General features: G+C 42.1%; 1 protein-coding gene across 1 annotated transcript in view; it reads left to right on the top strand.

Moving 5' to 3' along the window:
- The first annotated feature begins 560 nt into the window (after nt 1-560).
- Nucleotides 561-13,250, top strand: part of TAL2 (TAL bHLH transcription factor 2) — a 31,187-nt gene continuing 18,497 nt past the window's right edge. Inside the window, exon 1 of the mRNA XM_087716219.1 lies at nt 561-1,127. The gene's annotated coding sequence lies outside the window, so the exon portion shown is untranslated. The remainder of the gene's footprint in view (nt 1,128-13,250) is intronic.

Genomic DNA, 13,250 nt, shown 5'->3' with positions numbered 1-13,250 from the left:
TTTTTCGCCCTCCCCAAGCCTCCAGTGGGCCCTGCACTTACCTGGCATTCAATTGTAAAGTGATATAGTTTTGGTGCAAAAAGAAAAGCAACCAGAAAAACAATTCATATATGCCCTAAAGGAACCTAAGCCACCTTGGCTGCTCAGGAAACATATTTGGTGTCTTGGAGGATAACATAAATGGAAATGTCACCTGTGGTGTAGCAAGATTTCATTTAATTTCTCATCATAAGAGAAATTAAAAATAAAATTGCCAATATAGGTAGTCCTTGACTTATGACCATAATTAAGCTCAAAATTTATGTTGCTGAGAGAAATGTGTTGTGAGTTTTGCCTCAATTTATGACTTTTCTTGCCACATTTGTTAAGTGAATCACTGCAGCTGTTAAATTAGTAACACCATTGTTAAGTGAATGTAGCTTTCCCCATTGACTTCACTTGACAGGAGGCCACAAAGGGGAATAATCCCGGAACCCTGCAGCTGTCATAAATATGAACTAGTTATCTTATCAAGCATCCGAATGTAAGTCACATGACCACGGGGATGCTGCAATGGTCATAAATGTGAAAAATGGTCATAAGTCACTTTTTCAGCGCTGTTGTAACTTCGAATGGTCACTAAATGAACTGTTGTAAGTCGAGGACTACTGTACAGTAAATATGGCGTAATAACATTTGGAAAACATTTGGAAAACTTTTTCAAATCCTGATTGACATACCCTGTTGCAGATGTTGAAAAGGTGCCAAAATGGGATTCTCCTTTGATGAGAGCTATAGCATTCAGGATTTTATAAATTAAAGCAAAAGCAGATAAGGAGCAATGGTGGGTTGCAAGCGGTACGCCCTGGTACGGGCATACCTGAGCCTGCCCGGAGCACTGGGTACCGTTCTCCCCATAGCTCCTTACTTGTCCTTTAAGCCTTTGGCGCTTCCGCACACGTGCATGGTGCATACAGCACCTGGGCAACACTCCGCCAAGCAGCTGGAGCGTCACGGAGGCGTCGCAGGCAGATATGACACATGCGCGCACCACGCCCGTCCATGTGGGCGACGTCCGGGCCGTTCCAACTGGGATCCAGAACCCACCACTGATAAGGAGGCACGCCTATGAATATGAAAATACAAGTGTAAGTATAATTTTTATTATCATTGTACTTAATTACAACATAATTGGTTTGAGTAGAACCCAAGGATTGGGATTAAATATTTTTCCCCCCTCTCTATATTTCATCAACCATTGACTCTAAATGCAGGGACATTCAGCACTGATAAAAGAAGGAACTTCTTCATATAACACAATTAAATTGTGTAATATTTTGTCAATTTATATTATTTTAAAGTGGATTGGATAAATTTTTCTTCTGGATATCAGGGAATAGTTCCAATGGCTGTAGGGTGCTTCACACATGATCACCTATTTTAAATATCTGTTGCTGGAGAGCAGAAATGGGAGAAGCTGTTGTCTTCGTTTGGTTGTGAACTTCGTGTATGCATCTAGTTTGCCACTGTGATAGGCTATTTGAGCACGTGAGCTGGAGCACGTCCGCACACTAGAACCCCAAAACCCAGAACAGCAGCTGGATGTTGTGCATGCACACAACGGGCAGCTGCTCTTCTGGGTTGTGTCGCACGCATGTCTTCTGGACAGCTAATAATCTTTGTGTTTATTTAGTCTTTTATTTGCTTTCTGTAATATCTGGATTATTTACATAATTTATTTCATTTCACTAGTATGTTCCAAAAAATTAGCTCAACCATTCTCAACTGCACATCCTCTAAATGTGTTAGGAATTCCCAGAATGCTATAAAATTTTGTTGTCCACAAAAGACTAATCCAATAAAGTAGGAATTGTGAACCTATTACTTTCCAGATTTTGCTTGCTGAATTACAATTTCTAGCTTTACAGCTGACATAACCACTGGAGTGGGACGCTGGAAAGTAACATTCAGAAAGACCACAAGGGCCTTAGCAATAGCAATGGCACTTAGATTTATATACTGCTTCATCGTGTTTTACAGTCCTCTCCAAGCAGTTTACAGAGTCAGCATATTGCCCCCAACAATCTGGATCCTTATTGTACTGACCTCGGAAGGATGGAAAGCTGAGTCAACCAGTCTTCTGCATTTTGATTATCTTGACCATGGGTCACATATTATGATGAAAACTAGTACAGTATCTGCAACCGTATTTTAAAGTCAACAGACCTCTCCTCTCCCCAGCACAAACACCTTCAGTTTAATTCAGAAACAGAGCAGGTTTAGAATGTAGTTCTCATTCATTGCAAGGGATCTGAACAAGAGAAACATTCAGATTAATTCTTTCAATGAACTTGCTTCATTGGCACTAGAAACCCACCACTTGATTAAATCATCCTACCTGACCTTACACCTACTGAGAAAATGTTCCCTTGCTTGGCAAGAAATTGGACAGAGTGGAAAAATATGGATGCAACTGACAAGTGATAAAACTACCTTAAGATGCTATTCTGGAAAGCAGGAGGGGATTCCACACTACAATGACCACAATCTTTATCTTTTTGAAAACTCCTTCAATATAACTGGAATCATTGGTTGGTAAAGTTAAAGGTTCCCCTCGCACATATGTGCTAGTCGTTCCTGACTCTAGGGACAGTGCTCATCTCTGTTTCAAAGCTGAAGAGCCAACGCTGTCCGAAGACGCCTCCGTGGTCATGTGTCCGGCATGACTAAATGCCGAAGGCGCACGGAACGCTGTTACTTTCCCACCAAAGTGATCCCTATTTTTCTACTTGCATTTTTACATGCTTTTGAACTGCTAGGTTGGCAGAAGCCCGGACAAGTAACGGGAACTCATTCCGTTAAGCGAACCACCAAACTGCCAACCTTTCTGATCAACGAGCTTCAGCATCTTAGCCACTGAGTCACCATGTCGCTTCCTTGGTTGGTACCTGGTTGCAAACACTGTAAAATCAAAACATTTGTCAAACATAGTAGCTCCCCCCCCCACTGGTAATTAAAACTGAAGGGTCCTTTTCCCAGGCATATTCCTCCCCACCCTCCAGCTCCCTCTTTCTGCTTCCATAATGATGCTTTAAGTGGCACTTGCCCCAGTCCTATTAACTTCTTTCCCGCTCTCCTGCTTGCTTCAGAAACAGCCTTTCTCTCTTCCCTCTAAATTAGCTAATTAATGCGGCGTTTGGCCTTTCAAGCAGCCTGGGAAGTCAAGGTTGCTGAAGTGTCAGTGCCGATGCCATCAAACTCTGTTTGACTTTTGTAGCCACTCATCTCAAACCAACATTGCACCCCATTTAGCGCGATGCTGTCCGTCAGCATCTCTTTCGTTCCTGGAGCAGTTTCTTGGGGGATGAAAAGCTTCCTTATTTCCTTCTGTTTCTTGAGCGGTTTCTTTGGGATGAAAAGCTTCCCTGTTTACATTTCTGATGCTTCTAATCAGCCTCAATTGTGTGCTTTGTTCCTGTGTTGGTAACGCCGTCTTCCAGCTGCCGGGTTCAGGGAGTTCTGAGCAAACATTGGAGACCCTCATAAAAGGGACTCCTAAAAACAAAAATCCAATCTGCACTATTGCTTCCAAGGATTGCTGCCAGCAGGTTGGATGTCTCTGAGTCCACAGCAGATCAGATCTACAATGCCAGGTTTCCCGGGGAATTCCTTTTCCTTGCAGCCCAAATATCATTCTCTTTAGGGAATCTTTGAAAAGCATGAAAAGGAAAGTTTGCAGCCAGGCAGCTAATATTGTTGTTACTGGGCACATTTGTATAATTTTCACAGGACAGGATCTAATAATGTGGAATTGGTTGGTTTCTGATATACAGTGAAGATGGTTGGGTTTCAGGTCGATGTCAACTACTGTATTAAACAACCACGCAGAGGGATTTTTCCCAGGATGTTCTACCCCCAGTGTGAGCCTTCAGCCTTCCTTGGTGCACCCATCACCACAATAGTCAAGTCCATCCACCTTGCTGCTGGTCATCCTCTTCTCTTTCCTTCCACTGACATAGAAAGTGTAATAAAATGCAGCATGGTTATATTCTCCCTGACAAATATTTATTTGTTAATTCGCTAAGTGTGAAAATGATCATCAGACACTTTTTTCAATGCCATTGTAACTTTGGTCACTAAATGAACTGTTCGAAAGTTAAGGCTAACTTGCATTATAATGCCTTATGCTAGCTTACATTTTCAAGAGAGAGAAGCTAAACTCCTTGTTAGAATTGAAATAGAAATGAATAGAGTAGAGTAAAATAGAATAGAATAGTTTATTAGCCAAGTGTGATTGGACACACAAGGAATTTGTCTTTGGTAAATATGCTCTCAGTGTACATAAAGAAAAATAAAATAGTAAGATAGTGGGATCCTTGCTGCACCAAGCCTTCACTAATCCTCTCACTTTCATCAAAAAAGGAAAAATCAATCATGCTTTTTTATTTCTATTTATTATTTTGCTATGGCCACATATGAATATATATGCACATTCCAAACAGATTTTCTTACTAAACAGCCACCATTCTCATCCATAGGCCACTAAATGCCTCACCAACCTTTTCTGTATTCTTTCATTTCCATTCATCCATTTTATTTATTTAACACAGAGTAGATTAGGCTGTCAGCCTTAGTCATTCTTCTAACATGACAACAATTCTTACCAACAAGGACAGTATTGGCACATTTTAGCTAATGCAACCTAAACATAACCAAAGCCTATTTTACTTCAAGTATGCTAACTTTATTCTATGCAAGCTGCAATCTCTAATCTAAAGACCACTTTTCAAGGCAACATGCTGTTAACTACAATTTACTAACCAAACTGCTGATAATATTTATTCCCTTTTGAAAAGGGATCCAAATGGTTACCTCTGATCTTCTACTCCCCTCCCTGATAGAGGTCCAGCTCACCTTTTTAAAATCTTCACATAAGGAGCCTTTCTAAAATTTTGCAAGTAAATTTTGCAAGAATCTTGCCAGGAAAATATGGTCCTGTTTTTTTTTATGTTAGTTCTTGAGCCTCACACTTTCTTCACCAGCCCAACCACACATCTTGGAAATAACCTACTCCCAAATCTCATTCAATTATACCATTAAGATGAAGAACAAAATGGTTTAGTTTATTAAGGCTCAAATGCAGGCAGTAGTTGTGGCTGGGTGGGCTTTTGCACCGCCACCGGAAACACGCCAACCTCAATACGGATGCAGGGATTTCTGCAACTGCACCACCTCTTCGCTGCTCTCGCTTCCCAGGGAGCCCCCTTTCCTCTCGCCGAGCAGCCCGTTCTCGGAACAAAACGCCTCCCCGCCACTGCTGTCCTTCCACCAAAACGGAGGGAGAGAGCTTGCACGGTCCGCCGCACGCCGCCCTTTCCCAGCGCAAGCCCCTCTCGGCACCATCCCCACCGACTGCCAGGCATATCCGCCTCTGAGCCTCTCTGCGCAGTCACCCCCTTCCCCGTCGCGCCCCCCACCCCAAAAACAAACCACCAGCGGTCCTCCCGCTCCCCCACTCCCCAGGCCTGCAGCGCCTTTTCTTCCTGTTCGGCTCCGAGCCACTGTGACGGACCTCTTTTGGCTCCGCTCTAGGCACCGGCCGCCGCGCCACCGTCCTCCCCTCCATCATTCCCCCTCCTCCCAGAGCGCCACCGGAAACACGCCAACCTCAATACGGATGCAGGGAATCCACTCTCCTCGGGCAGCAGGAAACGCTGGGGCAGGGCTGAATGTGGCCCGCTCTAGCCACCGGGGTGGTATGGTTGCTTTTGCTGGTGGATGGGCGGAGTCAGCTTCACTCCTTGCGCTAAGCCAAACAAAGAGTTCAGAGGATGAGCTGCTGATCTAGCATGAAGCTGGGAGGGTTGCCTGCCTGCCTGCCGCCTATTGTGTTGCTGCCTCCTTTACGGGGATGCGGTGTGAGGCTTTCCCACGGCTTGTCCGGAAGTGGGGCTGGAAAGGCGAGCTCGGTCCCCCGCCCATCTGCCCGCTCACTCGCTACGCTACCCCGCCCATGCGAGCGGCAGCAGATGGGCGGGGGAGCGAGCGATCGAAGAAGGCGCCAAAATTTAAAAGCGGGATCTTTTAAGAATGGCCCGGGACGCGGGAAAAATTATGATAAAGCGTGCCAGACCCGCCAAATGCGGGACGTCTGGTCACCTTAGGCTAGTACAGTCTTAGGGAAGGATTTTAGGAGCAGTTCTTCCAGGCTCAAATTCTTACTCGGCCCTCTGGAAAAAGCTCTAAAGTTGGGAAAGGTGAAAGCAAAAAGAAAAAAACCTGCTGAAAGGGAAAAATTGAACAAGATATAATAAAGGAATATAAAGCATTTGATAAAATAGAAATGGAATAAAAGACAACTACAAAAAGAAAAAGAGAAAAGAAGAAATTTCATAATTCTTTCTTATAAGAGAGCCAGTTTGATTTAGTTAAGGCAGCAGGTTATAAACCAAAGGATAGAAATGTTAACTAAGGTAGAAAGGATGTCCATCTTGTATTCTGCACTTGTGTCACTGTGATGTGAACATTAGCAGCAGTCTTCAATATTTTGCTAGGCAACAGAAAGTTGCTTGACAGGTTGAGAAAGGGCATAAATATTAACACTCACCTTGATAGGTTGGTGGAGTGCATATCTAACAGTATTCTTTATTCTTACAGTTTTTCCTCTTTTTTGGCTGAAAGTGCATTTAATTACAAAAAATATATATACATTGCTCTCGTTCTTTCTTTCATCACACCCTCCTGTGTGATTTTTAAAAGTATTTCTTAAGGTATTTTAATGGCTACTCTAAGACTTAAAGATACATTTGGGGGAAGTGACTCTTTCAAACTTCTTTCAATAGGCTTCCTTAATCTGTTAATACCTTAGCTTCTCTCTGCAAAATAAAAACAGCAGCACTGGGAATGAATGGCTCTTTACCACTTGTGGTATTCCAACAAATCCCCAATTTTACTTCCCTGTGGAGACACTCACCTCCACCCTTAACATCCTTGTTAGTAAATAAATAGAAATTGTAGAATTCCATACAACTATAGTGCAAGGGACAGCAACCCGATTCTTTGAAAATGTTTTAGGTTTTAACTCCCACCCTTCTAGTTTATTACACCCAACATTAATTTATGATTCAAAAATGTCCAAAGACCACCAGATTGGAGATTAGAGATTTCTCTGCAGGATAGATATTTGAGACAGCCTTCAGATGGTATTTGCTCCCTTGTGAAGTTTTGTGAACTGTAAACAAGGATTTAGGATTTTCTTCAAAGAAGTTACTTAAATTTGAATGACTGATTCAAACAATAGGGTGTAGCTGCAGGATTCTAAGCTTGTGTTCCCCCTCTGTCTTGTCTCCCTCCCTCTGCTCAATAAACAGGCAGGTTAGTGCCTATGTTACCTTGTGAGGTTCAGCTACAAGCAGATGATATGTGTTTATAGCAAAATTGGTGACGGCAGCCATGTGTGTGAATGGATAATGAGTTCCAGTGATAAGGCCTTTGGCTGCGTATTTTATTCCATGGAGATTCTTAACAAATAATCTTTCTGCAATGTGAGCTGCTGTTATCAAGCCTAGGCAGATTGTCTGAAACCCTTATCTCTCTGGACCAGTTAGTTGGCTTGATCCCCCTTTTACAATGAATAAGGAATGAAGAGCCCAGCGCAAACCCATACTGAGCCCTCTTTCCTCCCACTCCATCTTCCCTTCCCGTCTCCTCTCCATCGCTTAGCAATTGCTACTATTAACTGAGAATGGCCGAAACCCGGGGAGCCCCCCCCCTCCGATTTCTCTTCTCAGCGTAGGAAGGCAAGCCAAGGGCTACTCAAACATTTGCGCGGACAAGTTGTCCAGAAGGAATTAAGAGAAAGCAAGCAAGCAGCCCTATGAATGAGCCTAGATAGGTTAGAGAGACAAAGGACTTGTTTCAATGGAAGTCTGCAATGATCAAAAATTCAGAAATTCTCCAGATTCCCTTTAACGCTGAAGAGGATTTGCTTTTTCACTGCACGCTAAACTAAACATAAGCTCTTTTTGTTCACGGATGCTGTTTGTCAAGATGCAGGTGTTTTGGTGAGGAAGAGACTGCAAGCAACTGCATTCAGGAAGCAAGAGAGGCCTCAAGTTGTCTGTTTGTTTTATTTTCTTCGTTTATTTATTTTTTAACTCCCAGAACGAGGCTTGGTTGCAATTTTCTGCTCTAGAAGTCAGAAGAGTTTGAGAGGCTTTGATCCTGAATTCTAGCACTTTCCAGTACTTTGGATTCAAAGGCAAAAGACAATTTGATACACACAGAGGCATGGATATTGCCCCCGTCTGCAACTTCTTATTTATTTGTGGAGATTATATATATATATATATATATATCCACATGTACGTACGTACATACATACGTACATACGTGTGTGTATATATATATATATATATTAGAGAGAGAGAGAGAGAGAGAGAGAGAGAGAGAGAGAGAGAGAGAGAGAGAGAGAGAGAGAGAGAGAGAGAGAGAGAGAGAGAGAGAGAGAGAGAGAGAGAGAGAGAGAGAGAGAGAGAAAGCTGCCCATCTCACACTTGGGACTCTGGATGGCACACCTAGTTAAACACAAAGCTAACAAAATCATGAAAGCGGGTGTTCTAAACTCACACTCAAAGCAACAATTTAATGAGTTCCCTGCATCCATAGATGGATCCTCAGGCCAAATGCAACTTTTCTTAGGCAGCTGAAGCCACAAGATTCCAGGAAAAAATGCTGCTGCTTTAAGCAGTTGCACACAAGCGTCAAACACTACAACATCCCATTGTACTCCTCAACTTTAGTAAGTTGCAATTCGGCTTTAGGTGTGAAACTCCACAAGGAGCCCTAGAGAAAAGCCTCTAACAATTGTTTATCGGAAGGAAAGCCAGATAAATTCAGATGCCAGTAGCAATAAGACCTTTCTAAACCTGTCTTCCGGGCTCATTTAAAACTGTCTTGTAATCTAATTTAAAACAAAAACAAAAAACAAATTGCCCTCCAGGATCAGCTTCTGTTCCTCAATTTAACAATTAACATTTTGTAAGCTCATCTATGTTGGGGCTGCAGTCTTCAGTGGATTAATTAATTAGGGTACTGTGGCTTGTTAGTTTTTGCTCGATGCTGCTGGTGTGCTTAACTGAATGAAAAAGTGGAACATCACCTCCCAATCTGTAAGATCCCATTGCTTCCTTCAATATTTTGTTTGTGAATTTTCTAGTTTATCGTGACAGAGTGAGCCAGCCTTTGCACGGTGCAATACAAGCATCTGGATTATTGTAGAATTTATCAATTAATCATGTATCAATGTATCAATTGAACCCACTCTTTCATATCCAAATGGAAAACCCTTCGGTCTCCATGGGACTGTCAGTGCTTGCTCTTTGAGGTTTCTTCGTACCAGTAAGTAAGAGAGGAAATGAGGAGTTTATAGCAAACTGGAAATGGGGAAAAAACGCTCCCATTTCTGGCTGTTTACAATTGATCCTCTGAAGGGGGAATTGATGGATGAGTGTCTAGGTCAGGCACTGCAACTCTTCAAGCTGCTGTACCAGATGTCATAACAGATAGCTATTATGGTCACCTGCAGATTTCTTGCCAGATGAAGATTTATTGTTTATTAGTTCCTAAGCAAACAAGCCATATGTTACCATTAGGTGAGTTAATGCTCATATTCATTAATAACAAAAATGCAAGCTTTAAAGGCTGTGGACTATGATAAACAGAGTCATTCCTCAGAGTGGTGCCTAATGCACTGTTGCTATTGGAATGCAACAAAGAAAGCAATTCTTTCCAAACCTCCAGATAAGAATGGGAAAAGATGCTCTTTTAAATCATTAAAGATCCAAAAGATCCCCGCCCTCAAATATTCTCCTTCTGGAGGTGAGGTCCACTCCCCTACACCAAGGGTGGGTTCTAGCCAGCGTTATTGCCGGTTCACTCATGTGTGTACTTTGTGCGCCCTCCTGGATGCATGCTGCGCGCTATGCGCTATTAAATGGAAATTGTTCTGTGCATGTGCAGAAATCCAAAAATGATGGTGGCGGCGACCAGGGAACTGGTTTGGGTGCATGGACGATTCTGCGGCCCACTGCCAGTTCTGTGACCCAGGCCGACATACCACTATTGGTTCAGCCGAACTGGGTGGAACTGGTAGGAAACGACCTTTGCCCCCAACACACACTCCTTGGCCTGGATCCTTGACAGTGACTGGCTATGTTTCAGGGTAGTTAATTGGGTGGAGAAGATCCCCACCTCCAGGCCTCCCATCATTTTGGTTTCTACTTTTTCTATTTAATTCTTCTAATTTTAATTGTTTTAGTAGCATTTTAAAACTTTTTCTCATATTGTAAGCCACTTAGAGTCGCTGTATCAGTGAGATGAATGGGATAGAAATTTGATAAATAAATAGTGTTTGTACTTCCATACCATTTGAAGGGTATTCATCCCAAAGTGCATAGCTAGATGCCTATGGAGATTCTCAGTCATCCAGATCATGGTTTTCCCAAAGGTGCTTTTTCAAGAGGAAACTGGACCTTCTGGTTTTTCTCTGAAGATGTTTTGCTCCCCATTCAAAAAGCTTCTTCAGCTCTGGATAGCTTTGAACTACATAGAGTCTTCAACAATTTTGGCCAGCTTTCTCTAACATAGTATATTAGGAGGGCAGGAGACTGAAGAATTTGAGTGGAAAGGAAAATCCACTCAAATTTATCGATTTGGGAACCTCCAAATCTAATAGCCTATACAATATAAGGATGTTATTTATTTAACAAATATATATAGCTGTGCATCTCACAAAAAGTTATTCCTGGCAGCGTAAAAACAGAATGCGGTAACAATAACCCCCCCCCCTCCAATCACCATATAAAAACATCAAACATAAATAACAACAAAAATAAAGAATAAAAATGTAAAAGAACCCCAAGATAACCAGAGAACAACCATCATTTAGCCTCATATAAGCATGCTGCAGGCTCACCCTGAGATCCACAGGTGAACATTTTCAAGGTTTATTAGAAGGTTAACAGAAATGGGGTTAACATACATACATGTTACATACAAGTTTTGCCTGTTCTCCAAGGAGCAATGATGGACAAGTTGCTTGTCCAGTAAACCTATGTGACAAATTAGCCTGAGAAAGGAGGGCTTGCTGTATGCAATCCATTTACTTAGCATTTCAGCTCGTATTTCTTAACTCCCCAAATGTGGCATTCAGCAAAATAATGGGGTGTTTTGTGTTTGTTTTTCCAAAGTACTTACTGAAGTAACTATTTCTGCACAGATTCTCCAAGACAGAGATAATTGCAATGGAAGATTGGGGTAGAAACTGTCCACAAGCACTCCAGTTGGATGAGCATTTTGAAACGGCGATCCCACTGGCTGCAATAGATGTGCTTCTTGGCCAGGCATGTCCGTTCCTTGTGGGGTTTTTGTTTTGTTTTGTTTTTTTTGTGGAGTGTGAGAACAGTACCTCTTGTCTGCGGACACACATAGGTTGAGAATTTATGGTGAGAAAAATAGCTACTGTACAAATCAATCTTTTCTTTATCGGCAAGGGTTTTGTGTCTGCAACTGAATCGGAGGTAGGAGGGAGGGCAGGTGGTGAAAGGCTGCCTGGAGCTTTTCCGAAAAGGCAGCATACACTTTCCGACTGCATTTATTTAAGGGCAAAAGGAAGGGTTTCTCTTTCATGTTTTAGTTGCTGGGATTTAGCAAAAGGACAAGTGCTTTTACTGCAGGGTATTGTTCATCCGTGTCTCCTTAGTGAGTAGCATTCTAGTTTTATATATGTCTTTTTAAATAAACACCACTTGCCAGGAAGAGATAAAAGATTTTATCAGCGCATCTGTGACTTTGAAAACCTCACCCCCCCCCACCCCACACACATTGGACATTTGTCTAATAGAAATTTCTTCTTCTCCTTTCCTTCTTCTTTCTTCTCCTTGGTTAGTTTGTACTCTCAAAATGCATATCTTTGCAGGCGTGAATTGCCAAATGTGTTTCTTCACCAATCCACCCTCTTTCCCTTGGACACATATTACATTGGGCTTTAAAACAGTTTCTTAAGATACAAATGAAGGCTAGGGAACCCTAGTCATAGTCTAAAAATCAATATGTTGCAGCAGTGTTTCGCTGCTTCAATAGCTTTAAGTTGTGTGGATTTCAACTCCCAGAATTCCCCAGCTAGCACTGAGTTGGAAATTGTGGGAGTTGAAGCCCATATATACTGAATCTTTAAAGTTGCTTAGGTTTGAAAAGAGTGTGTTAGAGAATAACCAATGTTTTAACAAGTAATGGGGAAAAGATTCCCAGGACTTGTGGGGGGGGGGGAGTCAGATCTATAAAGATGTAGGAAAGGTCCCTTTTCTCAACCCAAATAAAAGTACAACTGAATTAATACAGAGATTCTCACTGTGTTAAGCCAATGAGAGATTTGATCATTTGGTAATGTGTTGTGGTTATAGGTAGTGCTCCACTTATAATCATTCGCTTAATGACTATTTGAAGTTGCAATCTCATTGAAAAAGGTGATGTACAACCGGTCCTTGCACATACAATCATTACAGCATCCCCATAGTCACAATGATCAAAATTCAGGTACTTGGCAACTGGCATGTTGCAGTGTCCAGAGGTCATGTGATGATCATCCTTTGCAATCTTCCTAGCCAGCTTCTGACAAGCAAAATAAATGGGGAAAGCCAAACTCACTCAGCGACTAATATGATTAAAATCTGTGGCAAGAAAATGTCATAAAATTAGCCACGAATCACTTAAAGTGCCTTGCTTTGCAATAGAAATCCTAATCCCAATTGTGATTGTAAGTCAAAAATTCCCTGTACTCAAAGAAAACAGCTGACTTGGGAGAAGTTGGATAAATAGCCCAGCACCGAACACATTTTCATCAGAAGGCTAATTAAATTGTTCTGTTTTGCCCATTTTATTCCCAATACTGCCCAATTTGGCTGGATAGGTTTATAAAGCACTGATTGAGCTAGAGCTAATTTCTAAGAATGCCATGGGAGTTATGTGGATGCTGCTGCTTAGTTTGACACAATGATGACTGCCTTGGTTAATTTTCCTCCCGTTCTCCACTGTATCCTCAGAGATGCTGGAAGAAGCAGGTTTGCTGGATAGAGAGACAAGCAAACCTAGGGTGGCCTTATCTCGTAATCCAGAAATTCTGGAAAAATAGAAAGTGCTACAGGGCAATCCCAACATAGCTCTTTCTGACTGTCGAAAAGACTATAGAATGGAACACAGAACCTTTTCTTAAA

Source organism: Thamnophis sirtalis, unplaced genomic scaffold (assembly GCF_051295495.1).
Source record: "Thamnophis sirtalis isolate CommonGarterSnake01/CBP01778 unplaced genomic scaffold, rThaSir2_p1.2 scaffold_5, whole genome shotgun sequence".
NCBI classification, from domain to species: Eukaryota; Metazoa; Chordata; class Lepidosauria; order Squamata; family Natricidae; genus Thamnophis; species Thamnophis sirtalis.
This window is presented reverse-complemented; position numbering and strand designations above follow the sequence as displayed.